At 33.6% G+C, this 17043-nt stretch overlaps 1 long non-coding RNA gene across 1 annotated transcript in view; it reads right to left on the minus strand.

Moving 5' to 3' along the window:
- Window positions 1-932: 932 nt before the first annotated feature.
- The window catches only part of LOC137212207 (uncharacterized), a 222640-nt gene continuing 206529 nt past the window's right edge, over window positions 933-17043 (minus strand). The window contains exon 4 of the long non-coding RNA XR_010937399.1: window positions 933-1004. This is a non-coding gene — a long non-coding RNA (uncharacterized lncRNA). The remainder of the gene's footprint in view (window positions 1005-17043) is intronic.

Raw genomic sequence — 17043 nt, forward strand, 5'->3', positions numbered from 1 at the left:
ATATGCTAACACATATATATGGAATTTAAGAAAAAAAATGTCATGAAGAACCTAGGGGTAAGACAGGAATAAAGACACAGACCTACTGGAGAATGGACTTGAGGATATGGGGAGGGGGAAGGGTGAGCTGTGACAAAGCGAGAGAGAGGCATGGACATATATACACTACCAAACGTAAGGTAGATAGCTAGTGGGAAGCAGCCGCATAGCACAGGGAGAGCAGCTCGGTGCTTTGTGACCGCCTGGAGGGGTGGGATAGGGAGGGTGGGAGGGAGGGAAACGCGAGATATGGGAACATATGTATATGTATAACTGATTTACTTTGCTATAAAGCAGAAACTAACACACCATTGTAAAGCAATTAACCCCAATAAAGATGTTAAAAAAAAATGGTGGATAAAAAACCAAGTAAGCGCAGAAGATAAAAATGCAGACATTCTTATTTGGGAAAGGGTAGAAGGAGAAACAACATTGAGTTAATATGTTACTGTATTAAACTTAACAGAACTTTGCTTAAACTGGTTGAATAAAATATTTAATTTTAATATAGTATCACATTATTGCAACCTTAGACTTTAAAGAAGCCCTTAGTTATCTCAGTAATTTAAGAAATCAGTTCTTGATATAATTTTTCTGGCTGAAATATTACTGATATTTCATAAAATAGCTAAAGTTTATTTACATATTTATTTAATTTGGAGGGAATGACTTTTAGACATTTTCCTATGTTGATTTTAAGAAAGAATACCAGAATTACTTTTACTCATTTAAATAAATTATTTATATTTGGTGTCCTCATTTGTAATTTATAATCATTATACATAGAAAAACTTACCTTTTTCCATTGTGATTTTGCAATGATATCACATTTATACTCTAAAGTGAAATGTAGCTCCATAGTGCAGAATAGATAAAACGCACACGAAGAAGCTCACCTTATTCTGCCTAGAGGAAGTTCTGAGGCTCTAAAGTGCACTTCAGCTCATTTTCCTCTTCTGGGGCTTCTGAAAGATAAATCATTATCCATAACATTTTAATGCCTTAAGAGAACAAAACAAGGTTGCAAGAAAAACACAGAAGTAATGTAAAAAAGCTCTTGTTAGATCACACAGTGAGGTTCAGAAGACGTAATATTAGTTAAAAGTTGGCCTTAAAACTTCACATCCCCAGTTTTCTACAAGGAGAATGTGTTTGTTTTCACAATTTTTGCTCTTTTTTTGGTTATTGTTTTATACTTTTGGAAAGAGCAATGAACAAAAAGGTAGATTAGAACAACTTCATATTTTAGTCTTATTTATCAACCTCAACGAACAGCACTGACATTTTTGTGAGGGGTATATTTTACTTCTGGTTGTGTACAGAGACTTAAGTTAGGAGTAGAAGCTCTGACTCTTGATCACATAAAATGTGAAACATTAAAAACTGATTTCTGCCAATAATCACATGAATTGTATGTCAGAAATATAAAGAAAAAGCATGTGATCTATTTCTAATAAACACAAAGGCATTTGTTACAAAATTTGTATGACAGAAGAAAATCAGCAAGACTGATATCAGTGGATTTGAAATGCAATACAAGATGATCTGGAAAGTTAGATGGAAGAAATCAGAATTCTCTAATATTCACAGTATCCCTGTGAGCTCTGTTAAGGTGTAAGAATCAGGAGTCGTATCATTATACCATTAATATTGCCCATAAATGAATCTTGGTTTACTTGGCCAAATGAATATTGATCTCTGACAGATTCTACTCAAACACTTTTCTTCTGTTTTAATAAACCAAAAATCTGCCAAAGAAATGACTTATATACAAACTGTTTTAAGTCGTTTGCAAGTATACTTGATCAACCCTAATTATATTTTCTACTAATAAGAAATAACGTGTACTTTAGAATATTTTAAAGACATATTTCAAAATCTTAGCTTTTATTTTAGAAGATAAAATCAGGCAGTATTTTAATTGGAAATTTAAGCAATCATATATATAACTGTTATTTGCATTATGCTAAAGAGGACAGGTTGCAGATCTGTGTTTTGCTAAGTTTTCTTCTTTTTCTTTTTCTCTCTTCCTCCTCCTCCTTTTCCATTTTCTCCTTCTTTTGTATTGTTCCACAATAATTTAAAGGTACAGAATATCATATATAATTTGATAACTGCCTCAATATTGAGAAGTACAACATTGTAGAAGTTCTTTACACTTAAGTGTTTTGCCTGACAAGTCATTAATCCTTATATGAAGTATACTGATTGACACCTACAGAAAAATAAATGTTTTTATCAAATAGTATACATTCTAAAATTCCCAGGTAATCCCTTTTCCACCATTTGAGGCATGCACTTATAAGTTTGACATATCATTGACCTCCTGCCTCTCTGTGTCAATTTTATTATTGTAATTTAATTCAATAATAAGTATATGAATGAAATTTAAGTAAGAAAAGAAAGCAGTATCTATGGACATTAATTTGGAAAAAAACTTGATGTTAAGGAACAAATACTTAGTTGAAATTGTTTTTTTAATTAACTTTAAAAATTAGGGAAGAAAAATTACAAAAATTATTAAAGTATTAAGTTATTCACCATGGATAAAAATGTCATTTGGCATATGCTCCATTTTTTCAATTGTCCTAATCTGTTCTTATTTTTATCTTCAGTTCTAGTTGTTTTTCCCCATTGAGAACTAACTGAATTCCATTAGTTATCCTAGAATCTGTAAGCACTTCTAACTGCTGGTGAAAAAAATCTAAATGGTAAAAATATTCTTCTGTCCTTGAGGCTGGATCTCTAGATCTACATCTATATATAATAGTGTATATATTATATATGTTTCATACCTAGTGTATATCATACATATTATATTATATTATATATATATATGTATACATACATATATAATCCAAATAAAGAGGTAGAGTAGAAGATGGATAAATTGGTTTAGGTTTTGGAGAAGAAAATCAAGGCATGCAACATATATATGGAAAACACAGCAGGCAGAGGGCATGTGAGTGAGATAAGATTACAAAGAGAAGTGAAAAGAATATTAAATGGAATGCCTTTTGTACTGATCAGGAACAAAAGAAGAAACTACTAAAAAAGACTGTGATAACAATTATTCAATACAGAAAGAACACTATAGTTAGAACTTTACATGTCTAGAAAAGTTAATGTGGAATTTATTATAGGCTGCCATCTCTAAACCAAATAAAGATAGCCCATACAGAAGGATGGAGTAAACCACTATAACTCATGCTGCTAAGAGGTTAGTAAGATAAGGACTAAGAGTTCTCCACTGGCTTTAGCAATATAGATTTCATTAAGAAATTTAATGAGAAAAGTTTCACTTGAGTATTGGCAATGAAGAGAGTAGGTTCAAGAAAGAATAAGTTGAGAGGGGATGGAGATACCATAATTATTCAAGAAGTTTTGTCACATAGAGGAACAGAGAAATGGAGCAGTAGCTGGAGGGAAATATGGACTCAATGAAAGGTATTCTTAAGAAGAAATATATAATGTGGGTTATTTTACATTTTTGTGCTAAATCTATTGGGAAGCATTATTTCTGTCACAAACATAGGTTTATTTTTCATTTCTAGAGAGCATACAGTGTTTATTATATTTGGTTTCAGTTTTTCATAATATTCTGGAATGAAAATTTGAAATTTTATTGGTATTACTGGACAATTTAAAATACCTGTAGTTGGAACAATTTCTCTTGAAAACATAGTGTTAATTGCCTAATTTTTTATGCACTGCTTCTAACAAAGATAACACATACAGATACACCTAATATTTTCCACATAAGGTTAGTTTTCCTATAGTATTTGAAGAGAAATATTATAAATTTTGATTTTTTATGAATTGAATTAATTTGAGAAAAATATATAGGAACTAACTCTATTTTATAACACAGAAAAACAATAACAATAAAAAATGTAATGCCTGACACTGTAGATTATGTTGTATTAACAGAAAATGTGTAAGCAGATTGAAAAATTTTTAAATATGCAAAACACTGAATTCTAGGTATATAAATTTTACTCATTATTTTTCCCCAACTCAGCATTTTTTCTCAAAAGTAAACCAAGGCAACATTTATTTTTCTGGTCTGTGTGTTTTCACACACACCAAGATAAGGTGTTCAATGTTTATAAACTGCATATTAAAATTTGAACTTTGTTTATGCAACCTCTTTAAACAAGTAAATATCATTTTCTGGTATTTTGCATGTTTTCACCACTTACTCATCATAAGAATTACTTTAAGCTTTTCTTTTTAAAATGTGGATTGAAGGTTTTAAGATAATTTAAATTCAGTAAATCTTTTGTCTTTCCAAAAGTTCTGTTTATGTTGTTTATAATATTCAGCCCTGAACTCCATGCTTTTCTACTTGTGGATTAAGAAAGGGCACTATTTTTTGTTGGGAATAGCTGTATCTTTTATTCCTTTGAAATTCTATTTTCCAGTTGGCCTCATTCCCTATATTTTCTCCTCTAATACATGTCCAGGCTAAGATGTAAAGTCAAGAGTATAACTAGTGTCTGGCCTTACATTTAGGTCTTTAATCCATTTTGAGTTTATTTTTGTATACAGTGTTAGGAAGTGTTCTAATTTCATTCTTTCACATGCAGCTCTCTAGTTTTCCCAGCACCACTTATTGAAGAGGCTGTCTTTTCTCCATGGTATATTCTTGCCTCTTTTGTCAAAAATAAGGTGACCATATGTGCGTGGGTTTATCTCTGGGCTTTCTATCCTGTAAAACTCATAGAGGAAAATACAGGCAGAACACTTTATGACATAAATCACAGCAGGATCCTTTTGACCCACCTCCTAGCATAATAGAAATAAAAACAAAAATAAACAAATGGGACCTAATGAAACTTAAAAGCTTTTACACAGCAAAGGAAACCATAAACAAGACAAAAAGACAACACTCAGAATGGGAGAAAATATTTGCAAATGAAGCAACTGACAAAGGTTTAATCTCCAAAATTTACAAGTAGCTCATACAGCTCCATATCAAAAAAACAAACAACCCAATCCAAAAATGGGCAGAAGACCTAAACAGACATTTCTCCAAAGAAGATATACAGATAGACAACAAACACATGAAAGGATGCTCAGCATCACTAATTGCTAGAGAAATGCAAATCAAAACCACAATGAGGTATTACCTCACACCAGTCAGAATGGCCATCATCAAAAATTCTACAAACAGTAATTGCTGGAGAGGGTGTGGAGAAAAGGGAACCCTCTTGCACTGTTGGTGGCAATGTAAATTGGTACAGCCACTATGGAGAACAGTATGGAGGTTCCTTAAAAAACTAAAAATAGAACTACCATATGACCCAGCAATCTCACTACTGGGCATATACCCTGAGAAAACCATAATTCAAAAAGAGTCGTGTACCACAATGTTCACTGCAGTACTATTTACAATAGCCAGGACATGGAAGCAACCTAAGTGTCCATCGACAGGTGAATGGATAAAGAAGATGTGGCACATATATACAACGCAATCTTACTCAGCCATAAAAAGAAATGAAACTGAGTTATTTGTAGTGAGGCGGATGGACCTAGAGTCTGTCATACAGAGTGAAGTAAGCCGAAAAGAGAAAAACAAATACCGTATGCTAACACGTATATATGGAATCTAAAAAAAAGGTTCTGATGAACCTAGGGGCAGGACAGGAATAGAGACGCAGATGTAGAGAATGGACTTGAGGATGCGGGGAGAGGGAGGGGAAGCTGGGATGAAGTGAGAGAGTGGCATAGACATATATACAACTACCAAATGTAAAATAGATAGCTAGTGGGAAGCAGCTGCATAGCACAGGGAGATCAGCTCGGTGCTTTGTGACCACCTAGAGGGGTGGGATAGGGAGGGTGGGAGGGAGGCTCAAGAGGGAGGGGATATGAGAATATATGTATACATATAGGTGATTCACTTTGTTATACAGCAGAAACAAACACAACATTGTAAAGCAATTATACTCCAATACAGATGTGAAAAAAAAGAGTATAACTTGTAACATTATGCTCATGAACTCTAACCTGAGCACTCCTGTAGTGTCTCTCTTCCCTAAAGCACTTGAAGATTTAAAAATAGCGTTTTGCTGTTGGAGAGAAAACCCCAGGCAAGAGAGTCACTTGGGGAAAAATATCCAGCATGACCTTCTAAGAAGGCATATCCAGCACTTAAAGTATATTGTTCTAGGGGCATTTTTTTGTTTGTTTGGATTTGCTTTGCTTTGCCTTTTTGAAACAAAGACCCATGGAGAAAAAAAAAAACTTACCATTGGAAAGGTAAAAGATCATTGGAATCACAATAAAAAAATAAAACCATTAGTACAGATTTCTCTTACATAGATTATTTTTCTTATTTATCTCTTTAACTTCCTTTAAATTACTGCACTGTAATTCTTATATGTTTTTGTCTTTTCAAGTTGCTTATTTAAAACCTGGTTATTTCAAATGTGTTTTGTTGGCGGTGTTTTAATTTTGCCTACAACAGCGATATTATGAGTAGATGGAGCTGGTCACCACTTATGATATATAATTCCAGAAACACAGAAATCTCTGTCTAAAGTATCTGTATATCACTAATGTATTTCGCATCTGCATATCAGAAATTTTAAATATTTGAGAGTAAAGTCCCCTTCTGGGTCTATATCATTTAGGTTTCAGGAGCATTATGAAATTGAAAATACTAGTAGAAAAAAGATAGATTTCAAATCGATTTCATCTAGAATTTTAAGGAAATTGACAACTAATTGGAAATAATACCCTAAGAGGAATGGAAGGCAATTCTTGCTTCTGGAATGGGATAATGGAGCACTAAGAATGGGGAGAAAAGACTGCAAAAAATGGGAGGACATCTATATATTTGCAAACAGTTCATCATTTTGATCAGCACATACCCTAAATTTAAATTAATGTAATAGATAGAAATAGGACATAAATTGTGTTCTCTTGATGTATGTCAAAGTTATGTATATTCTTTTGTTTTTTTGCTTATGTAAGTAGTAAGGGTTCAAAATATTTATGAATGAAATGTATTTTTTTATAATTCAGGGAGAAAATTAAAATTATAATATCAATTTGATGAATACTTGTTTTCTCAGAAATGTAAAGGAGTTTTATGGTCACATTTCATAGTTATTGAATATATGGAAACTATATAAGTAATTCAAGGTTTACTTAAAAGAGATATAATGTAAAAGTAACCACTGTAAGTGTATTAAACAGGGTATAATAATTGCTATCTACTTTGGGAAAGGACTCTACACATATTGAAAATAAACTGTTGTAGGAGATTCAGTTTCATGACTTTCTATTTATTTCTAATTTTGCCCTACTACTATATGAGAAGTCTTCACAAAAGGTTATCAGTGAATATTAATCTGACTCTGATATTAAAATAACCTAATTTGCAGCATTTATAACTTAAATTTAGTAATTGCTTAATGTTTTTGTCAAATTGAGTAATATTGAATTGAAAGCTGAAAGCTAATGGAGCAAAATATATTTTGACCTATTATAACAGAATGAGTAAAGCACAACTGAGCTATGTCTGAAACCTCAATGTAAATATTTCCATAGTGTGATCTATATCAGTCTATGCAAATTTTCCTAAGTAAGATAAATGGGATTATTATCTTCCACTAAAAGTGATTTTTAAATGGCCTTTTTATTTGGTTGCTGTGAGCCAAAATGATGTATCTAAAATAGTTAGCATAATGTATGACAAAAATACATTTCAGAAAAAAAAATTAGGACAGCGTTTTCCCTTATAACTTCCAGGCTAGTTGAAGATGTAACTGTACATGGATGATGATGATAATGTGATGATGATGATGGTGATAGAAATGATAGATGACAGATAGGTGGGTAAATAGATAGATAGGTATAGGAGAGAATGTCAAAGAATAAATTAAAAAAAAAAATCCACAATCATGGAACTCAGTGTTGATTTGGGTCTTGAATTCATAGGCTGGAGTTAAGAAGACCTAATTAATGCACAGGATCTTGTAAAATGGTTGGAATCAGACAGAGAAGGAAGAAATGTTAGAGAGGAAGAGGACTGTGGTTATTACAATCTCAAACTGTGAGGTAGATGCTCAAGCTTAAATCTAGTTCTGCTAACTCTGAGCTCTGTGGCTTTAGGTACGTTATATAACTTGTCATTTGTAAAATGGAGCACTATTAATAGTATGTGTCTCATAGGTTGTTACAACACCAACTAAGTTAATATATGCAAAACACTTAGAGCAAGAGCTATATGAGTGTTCATTGTTGTTCTAAGTTTGGGGGACAGGACAGCATGGAAGCAAGTTATGGCACAGTAGTGCTCTGCTCTATAAACTGTCAGTTCACTGTCCACAAAATTTACTTTTTTTCAACTTTTTGATATTACCAAAATGTTTGTTGTATTATTTTAAAATGCTTTACTCTTTTCATTCATTCTATCATGTTTCATTGTGTTGACACATACAATGCTTATTTTCATTTACATATTTACACTCAATTATCATTCATTTTTACACATTTATTAAGTAATTAGATCTCAGTGTTATGCTAGTGGTAGTGCTGCTAACATACACTGTACCAAGTGGTATGAAAGCGTTCTTTAAAAGTATGTGCTATGACTCATGCTTTGTGATACAAAAACTGCTCAATACAGTAAGTACGAGATCTGTGACATGTCCATGACTCACAGAAGTGAGAAAATTCCATCACTCTGAAGAAACTGAATTTTTGCCTCATTTATCTAAAAAAACGGATTCTGTTTATTGACACATTACTGTAAAAGTGGCTGGATTTATTGACAACTTTTAGTCTTTGATTTAAAAAAACCTAAATTTACTTACATAAAGCTGATTTGGTTTTTAATCTATTAGTTTTCAAGATTGATGGGCTAATAAGTACATTCACACAGTAAAAGACTTGGAGAACTAAATATTCCAATTCAGAATAACTTTCCATATTATCAGATTTAATTGCTATAAGAGATGATATGATTGATTGCTTTATGCAAGGAATTAAGCTAAATTACTTTCATGTATTAATTCACTTAATACTCACAGCCATCTTTGGAGAAGACTCTACTACTGACCCAGTTTAAAAATCTAAAATTTTATTACCTTATTGTTTATGATTCTTTTTCCATATATACCCTGGCTACAATGTAAAGTAGTTGAGAATTACTGTTTTAAAACTGCTCTGTCATCTCCATTTTGCCCACATAGTGCTAAAAACCAGTAAATGATGAGGAGATATTTGTTATAAAATGGAAATGACAAGTTTAAGAATGAGATATAATTATTAAGTATATAAAGGGATAGTTTACAATTTGAAATTTAGAGTAAAATATTAAATGCTGTAAAGTCAAAAAGAGTAACATTATTTACTATACTAATAGTTGAAACCAAATATTCCTAATACTCAAAGTTTATTTGAAGCTTGTTCAATAGCTGTCACATACACATTTCTTTTTCTCATTGTTAGTCCACCAATCTTAATAGTGAGTGTTATAATTACCATTTCAGTCAAGCACAATACACTCATTTAGTTTCTTTGGACTAATACAATATGGGGGAGGAGGGGAGTATGTGACAGCTATTGAACATTTCTATGAAACTCAAACTTATGCTTTAGGATATGGAGAAGAGAATTTGAGGTAACAAAGAAATAATTTTATAGCAACATTATTGAGATTATGTATTCCAATGTAAGGTAATGGTGGCTTCTCAATAACTTCAATGAAATTAGGGTCCCAGATTTCCAAATTCCACTGAGAAATAAACTATCAAGTTTAACTTTTGCCCAAAAACACACCACTGAAATTTTCACATTAAAAATGCATTAAAAGTGCAAAGAAGGGCATTAAGAGGTACAAACTTCCAGTTACAAAATAAATAAGTCCTGCTGATGTAATGTACAACATAAGAAATATAGTCGATAATATTGTAATAACTTTGTACAGTTACAGACAGTAACTAGACCTATTATGGTGACCATTTTGAAATGTATATAAATATCTAATCACTATGATGTACACCTGAAACCAGTATGATACTGTATGCCAATTAAACTTCAATAAAAAATTAATTTTCTAAATAACATATATCGAGTTTATAGAAAATAGTCACAGAGCCAGTTCTTAATGGAATTTAACTATTTAACATTAAAAGTACTGGACTTGGTATCCAGAAACTGCGTCATTGTGAAATCTCTACTTGTTCACTAGCTAATTAGGGACTTTAAATCAGTTTATTTTATTTACTTATTTTGATAATTGTTATAAAAGTCAATCAATTGTTATAAAAAGCAATCTTGAGAAAGAAAAACAGAGCTGGAGGAATCAGCCTCCCTGACCTCAGGCTGTACTACAAAGCTACAGTAATGAAAACAGTATGGTACTTGTACAAAAACAGACATACAGATCAATGGAACAGGATAGAAAGAAATAAACCCACACACTTATGGTCAATTAATCTATGACAAAGGAGGCAAGAATATACAGTGGAGAAAAGACAGTCTCTGCAATAAGTGATTATGGGAAAACTGGACAACTACATGTAAAAGAGTAAAATTAGAACATTCTCTAAGATCACACACAAAAATAAACTCAAAATGGATTAAACACCTAAATATAAGACTGGATACTATAAAACTCCTAGAGGAAAGCACTGGCAGAATACTCTGACATAAATTACAGCAATAATTTTTTGGCTCTGTCTCCTAGTATAATAGAAATAAAAACAAAAATAAATGGGACCTAATTAAACTTAAATGCATTTGCACAGCAAAGGAAACCATAAAATGAAAAGACAACCTATAGGATGGGAGAAAATATTTGCAAATGATGTGACCGACAACGGATTAATTTCCAAAATATACAAACAGCTCAAACAGCTGAAGAGCAACAACAACAACAAAAAAACCCAAACAACTCAATCAAAACATGGAAAAGAGATCTAAGTAGACATTTCTCCAAAGAAGACATACAGGCACATGAAAAATGCTCAAGGTTGCTAATTATTAGAGAAATGTAAATGAAATCTAGAATGAGGTATCACCTCACAAAAGTCAGAATGGCCAGCATTAAAAAGTCTGCAAACAATAAATGCTGAAGAGGCTGTGGGGAAAAAGGAACCCTCCTACACTGTTGGTGGGAATGGTACCATCACTATGGAAAATAGTATGGAGGTTCCTTAAAAAACTAAAAATTAGAGTTTAGGATCCCACAATCTCATTCCTTGGCATATATCCAGAGAAAACTATACTTCAAAAAGATAAATGCACCCCATTGTTCACTGCAGCACTATTTACAACAGCCAAGACATGGAAGCAACCTAAATGTCTATCGACAGGTGAATGGATAACAAAGATGTGGTACAAAGATGTAGTATATATATACAATGGAATATTACTTAGCCATAAAAAAGGATGAAATAATGCCATTTGCAGCAACATGGATGGACTTAGAGTTTATCATACTAAGTGAAATAAGCCACGCAGAGAAAGACAAATATCATATGATATCACATATATGTGGAATCTTAAAAAAAATATACAAATGAATTTACTTACAAAACAGAAACAGACCCACAGACACAGAAAACAAACTTACGGTTACCAAAGGGGAAAGGTGGGGGGAAGGATAAATTAGGAGTTTGAAATTAACATATACACACTACTATATATAAAATAGATAACCAACAAGGATCCACTTTATAGCACAGGGAGCTATACTCAATATGTTGTAATAACCTATAAGGGAAAAGAATCTGAAGAAGAATATATATATATATATATATATACACACACACACACACACACACACACACATATATATAAAACTTAATTATATATAATACATATATATATCTGAATCAGTGTACTATATGCCTGAAACTAACACATTATAAAACAACTATACTTCAATTATAAATAAATAAATGTAAAAAAGAATTACTCAACATATTTAGAGGCTAACTAAACTCATAATTTAAATGAAAGAATGGTCTTAGATGATTCTTGAGGTCCCTTTAAGTTCTAAATTCTACTTTGTATTTTCCAAATATACTTTATTATCTGAGGAATTGGTTTGTGATGTTTGAGGTAAATGTGTCTGAAAGAATTTTGCCTTGAACATGTTGAAAGAAACCTATTACAAATGAAACTATTTCCATTTCACGAAAAAATATACTAAATAGGTTGTATCAGGTTCATCATAGAGAAGATATTTTGTCATTTACATATATTAATTTTTTTTCCTCTATGGGTACTATCAGAATAGATATATACAACATTTTTTAGCTAGAAAACTTTCTAAATATGCCTTGATCTCATTGTCATCATTCCTTCCTTATAGCATTTAAAGGGTTAATTTAGAGAAGACATGAATCAAGTAATTTTTCTGCTTAAGTTTTTATTTAGACTTATCTAGTAGACATAAACTGTGATATGCAGTATTATACCATCTTATTAAGCTTACATTATAGAAATGAGAGGAACTAGTGATTATTTGCTCTTATAACCCTAAATGGAAAATCTGCATCTTAAGTGGTAATTAAGAAAACCAAAACTACATTGTAAACAAAGCATCTGATACTTGGGCATGTCATTTTCCTTTTTTTTGTGTGTGAAGAATAGCCTTGAATCTAATTGTACATTATAATTACACATCATTCCTTTTGGAACTGCTTAATTATTCCTCTAATTCTTTTTGTATTTCTCTTCATTTTTAGCCAAACTATTTCTCAGCAATACATCATTACTGATGCTGTAATTAAGAGATTTGTGTTTCTCCTTGAAAATGGCTAAATAGCTTATGCCTCATTCTGAGCTGTTGGGGAGGGAGAATTAGGATTTTTATTTTTTGTACTGGAACAGAAAACGAACCCTAACTCCATTCAACAGTCTTTTCATTCTGCAAGCAAGCGTCCGCTTTCACACAGAAAGAGCACTGCAGTGACAATGTACCTTGTGCAGACACTATTGCTTCAGATGAAGGCTATTGGTTTGAATTGCAGGAATACCAGTGTACCGACTATAATTAGGAGTGTCTGATGAAAGTCTGAAGTATAATATGAAAAGAAAACATCTGCTTGTTCACAGTACTAGCTGTCATTTATTCTTTCTATGAAATTTTTCTGTTTTAATAGGCCATTTATCAAAATCTCATATGCTCATTAATTTTAGGTTATAGGAAAAATATAAGTGCATATTGGATTTCAATAAAGAAATTTTACTTCCTGTTTTTAACTTTCTTTCAAGGAAAAGATTGAACCAATGATGCATTATGTCCTAAATGTTACTTAATGTTATTCAGCAATGGAAATTATACAAAGATCAAGTTTTTCTCTGATGTCTAATAATTGCCTATTTTACTCAATCCCATTACTAAGTATATTTATTGAATCATTGCTTAATACCACCAGAAATATTGCAGATGGATTGAATCAAATGAAGGAACATCATGATCCACAGACTCATGTGATACACTGATGTTACCAGTAGCATTATTCTACAGGTACTATCATTAAGAAGATGAGGACTTTTAGGGTAGATGTGGGAGTCAGGATTCTAAGAAGACCACTAAGATTACAGCTCCCGTGTGTAACTCCTGTGTGATCACCTTCCCTTGAATGTGGGCATTACCTGTGAATATGATGGACTATCACTCCTGTGATTAGGTTACTAATCAGTAGAGTGAGTTAATCAAAATGGAGATTATCGTGGTCCAGGTTTAATTAGAGGAGCCTATGAAAGAAGGTGAAGCATCAGATGTGCTCCAGCTGGCCTGAAAGAAAGCAATATTTGTGTTGGGAACTGACTATGGGGGGCACATGCCAAGTAACTGTGGGCAGCCTCTAAGAGCTGCGAGTGGTTGCTTGCTTACTGATAAAAAGAAAACAGTCCTACAACCTCAACTAACTGAATCCTGCCAAGACCATGAATGAGCTTGGAAATAGATCGTTCCAAGAATAGTAAGATCTTCTAAATAAGATTGAAAACATGGCCAACACATTTAATGCAGCCTTGTGAGACCCTGAGCAGAAGATCCAGTTAACCAATGCCTGGACTCACGATCCATGAAAACTGTGAGATAATTAATGAGTGTTGTTTTATGCCTGTATTGTCTTTATGTTTTCTATTGTCATGCAGCAATAGAAAACTGATGTAGATAATATGAAATCATTGTCTAAAATATCCAGCAAAGTATATTTATATTTTCAGGTGATATAGGAAACCCATAAATTAGAAAAGTGTAATCTTTGATATAATAAAGTATATACATTTAAGGCAGCCCTAATGCTAAAATGAAGTCCCTGAAAACACATGATTCTTTAAAGAGAATCTCAAGTTTAATTTCATTCATTATCATTAAGCCCACTTAAAATATTCTTCATGAAATATAATATATTGAAAAACCATACTTCTGGGATTTATCTCTCCTGTGTCCCACCAAACCTGCTCCTCCTACAGCCTTTCTCTCCATAGTTAATCAAAGATAGAATTCAACGACTGGTCTGAGCAAGAAACTTTAAGTCATTTTGTATTCCTCTTATTGTTACACCCCACATGCAATTCATCTGCAAACACAGCTAGCTGTTTCTTCAAAAGTCCCTGAATCTTTCTAACCATCTCCTCTAAGAGCACTCTGATTGATGCATCAGATTGCAACCCTATTTTTCACCTGGGTTACACATCTCACAGGGTTACTCTCACCTATTTACCTGAAAGATGTAACTTGTCTCTCCTCCTCTCAAAATCTTCCAATGGTGTCTAATTTCCCCATAATGACAATCAAAGCTCTTTCAATGGAACCTCTATGATACATCTTTCTTTTCTCTCTCTGACCTCACCTTAACTATTCCCCATTCATTCCCTCTACTCTAGGAATCCTGACCTCCTTCCTTTCTTTAATTAGTCAGGTATCCATGCTAAGGTCTTTACACTTGCTCTTCTGTTCCCTCCATCTGGAATACTACAAATCTTTACCAAATATGATCTTCTCAGTAAAGATTTTCCAATTATTCTCCATAGAACTCCTATTGCCCTACTTTTCTGACTTAATTTATTGCCATAGTTATTGTTGTGCTAACATACTCCATCTTAATCTAAAATTACAATGGTATGTATTTTGTTTTAAAGGGTTTATAATTTTTCAATGAAATCATTATTGGTGACCACACCTTCCATTTTCTACCTAGCTCTGATATGTATTGTGGTAGGTATGCCTGCCACAGCCAAAGAACACTCACTGTGGTAGTGCAATTCTTCTCACATGCTCCTGAGTCCCACCTTGATCAGAAATAACTTTTTGCAGTTGTATTTTATTGTACATCAGTCATACTGGTTATCTATTTTCATATACTTATGACAAACTGTATTTTCTTCAATCTTTCCATCAAAGATCAAATTCCTATATTGCTCATCTTTACTTAACTGTATATTAAACTTCTATGAGGATGGACATAGCTGAGATATTTTAGAATAAGTTATGTTGTATGGTATTAATTCTATAAGTGATAATATCTCAATAAGAATGCTTCATAGGAAGATCTGTTATTTTTGTTTTGTTTTTTGTCTCCCCTGTCAAAAAAGTTTCCAGAAAGCAAAGAACACTGAGGAAAATTTATTGTGCTGAATGTTTAAAATACTTTTTAATTAAAAAAGAATTTTTTTTATGACCTTAAAGTAAAGAGAGACAGGAGAGGAGACAACACGGACCTTGTCTCCAAGAGGTGTAGAAGGACCTTGAGCTCACCTCTTCTGACGAGCACACCAAAATCACATCTAACTGCTGAACAACCATTGATAAAAAAGACTGGAAACTACCAAAAAAGATATTCTACATCCAAAGACATAAAGAAACCACAACAATATGGTAGGAGGGGGACACTTGTGATATAATCAAACCCCATACCATCTGGGTGGGCAACTCACAAACTGGAGGTTAATTATATCACAGAAGTTCTCCCACAGGAGTGAGAGTTCTGAGGCCCAAGTCAGGCTCCCAAGCCTAGTGGTCTGGCATTGGGAGGAGGAGCCCCCAGAGCATTTGGCTTTGAAGGACAGAGGGGCTTCATTGTAGGAGCTACATAGGACTGGGAAAAACAGAGACTCCACTCTTAGAGGGCATACAGAAGGCCATGTGAGCACTGGGACCAGGGAAAAAGGAGTGATTTCATAGGTGCCTGCACAAGAACAACCTGCTGGTCTTGGAGGGTCTCCTCAGGAGGTGGGGGGGCAGCTGTGGCTCACCCTGGAGACATAGACACTGGTAGCAGAGCTATCGGGGAGTACTCATCTACATGAACTCTCGCTGGAGGCAGACATCTTGCTTGGGTCACTAGCACCAAGACCTGGCCCCACTCAAGAGGCTGTAGGTTCCAGTGCTGGGACACCTCAAGCCAAACAACCAACAGGAGAGAACACTGCCCCACCCATCAGTAGACAAGCTACTTAAAAACTTCCTGAGCAAACAGCCCCTCTAGACATTCCCCTTAGAATGACCCTGCCCACCAGAGGGCCTAGACCAAGCTCCACCTCCCAGTGGGCAGGCACTGGCCATTAATGCCAGGAAGCCTTTACAAGCCTCTAACAAGTCTCACCTACCAGGGGGCAGACACCAGAAGCAAGAAAACTATGATCCCATGTGGAACTGAGTCCACAAACATAGGTCAGAACCTATCGTGGGACCAGCTGGTCCCTGGCCCTTGGGTGACAAGAGGGGACTGTACTGTTGGGACACATAGGACATCCCCTACAGAGGGCCACTTCTCCAAGGTCGAGATATGTAACTGACCTACCACATTCATAAAAATACAAATAGAAATTTAGACAAAATGAGATGGCAAGGGAATATGTTCCAGATAGAAGAACAAGATAAAACCCCAGAAGAAGAAAAAGTGACATGGAGATTGGCAATCTACCTGAGAAAGAGTTCAGAGTAATGATCATAAATATGATTCAATAACTCGGGAGAAGAATGGATGCACAGAGCAAGAAGTTACAAGAAGTTTAACAAAG

Source organism: Pseudorca crassidens, chromosome 2 (genome assembly GCF_039906515.1).
Source record: "Pseudorca crassidens isolate mPseCra1 chromosome 2, mPseCra1.hap1, whole genome shotgun sequence".
Taxonomy (NCBI): domain Eukaryota; kingdom Metazoa; phylum Chordata; class Mammalia; order Artiodactyla; family Delphinidae; genus Pseudorca; species Pseudorca crassidens.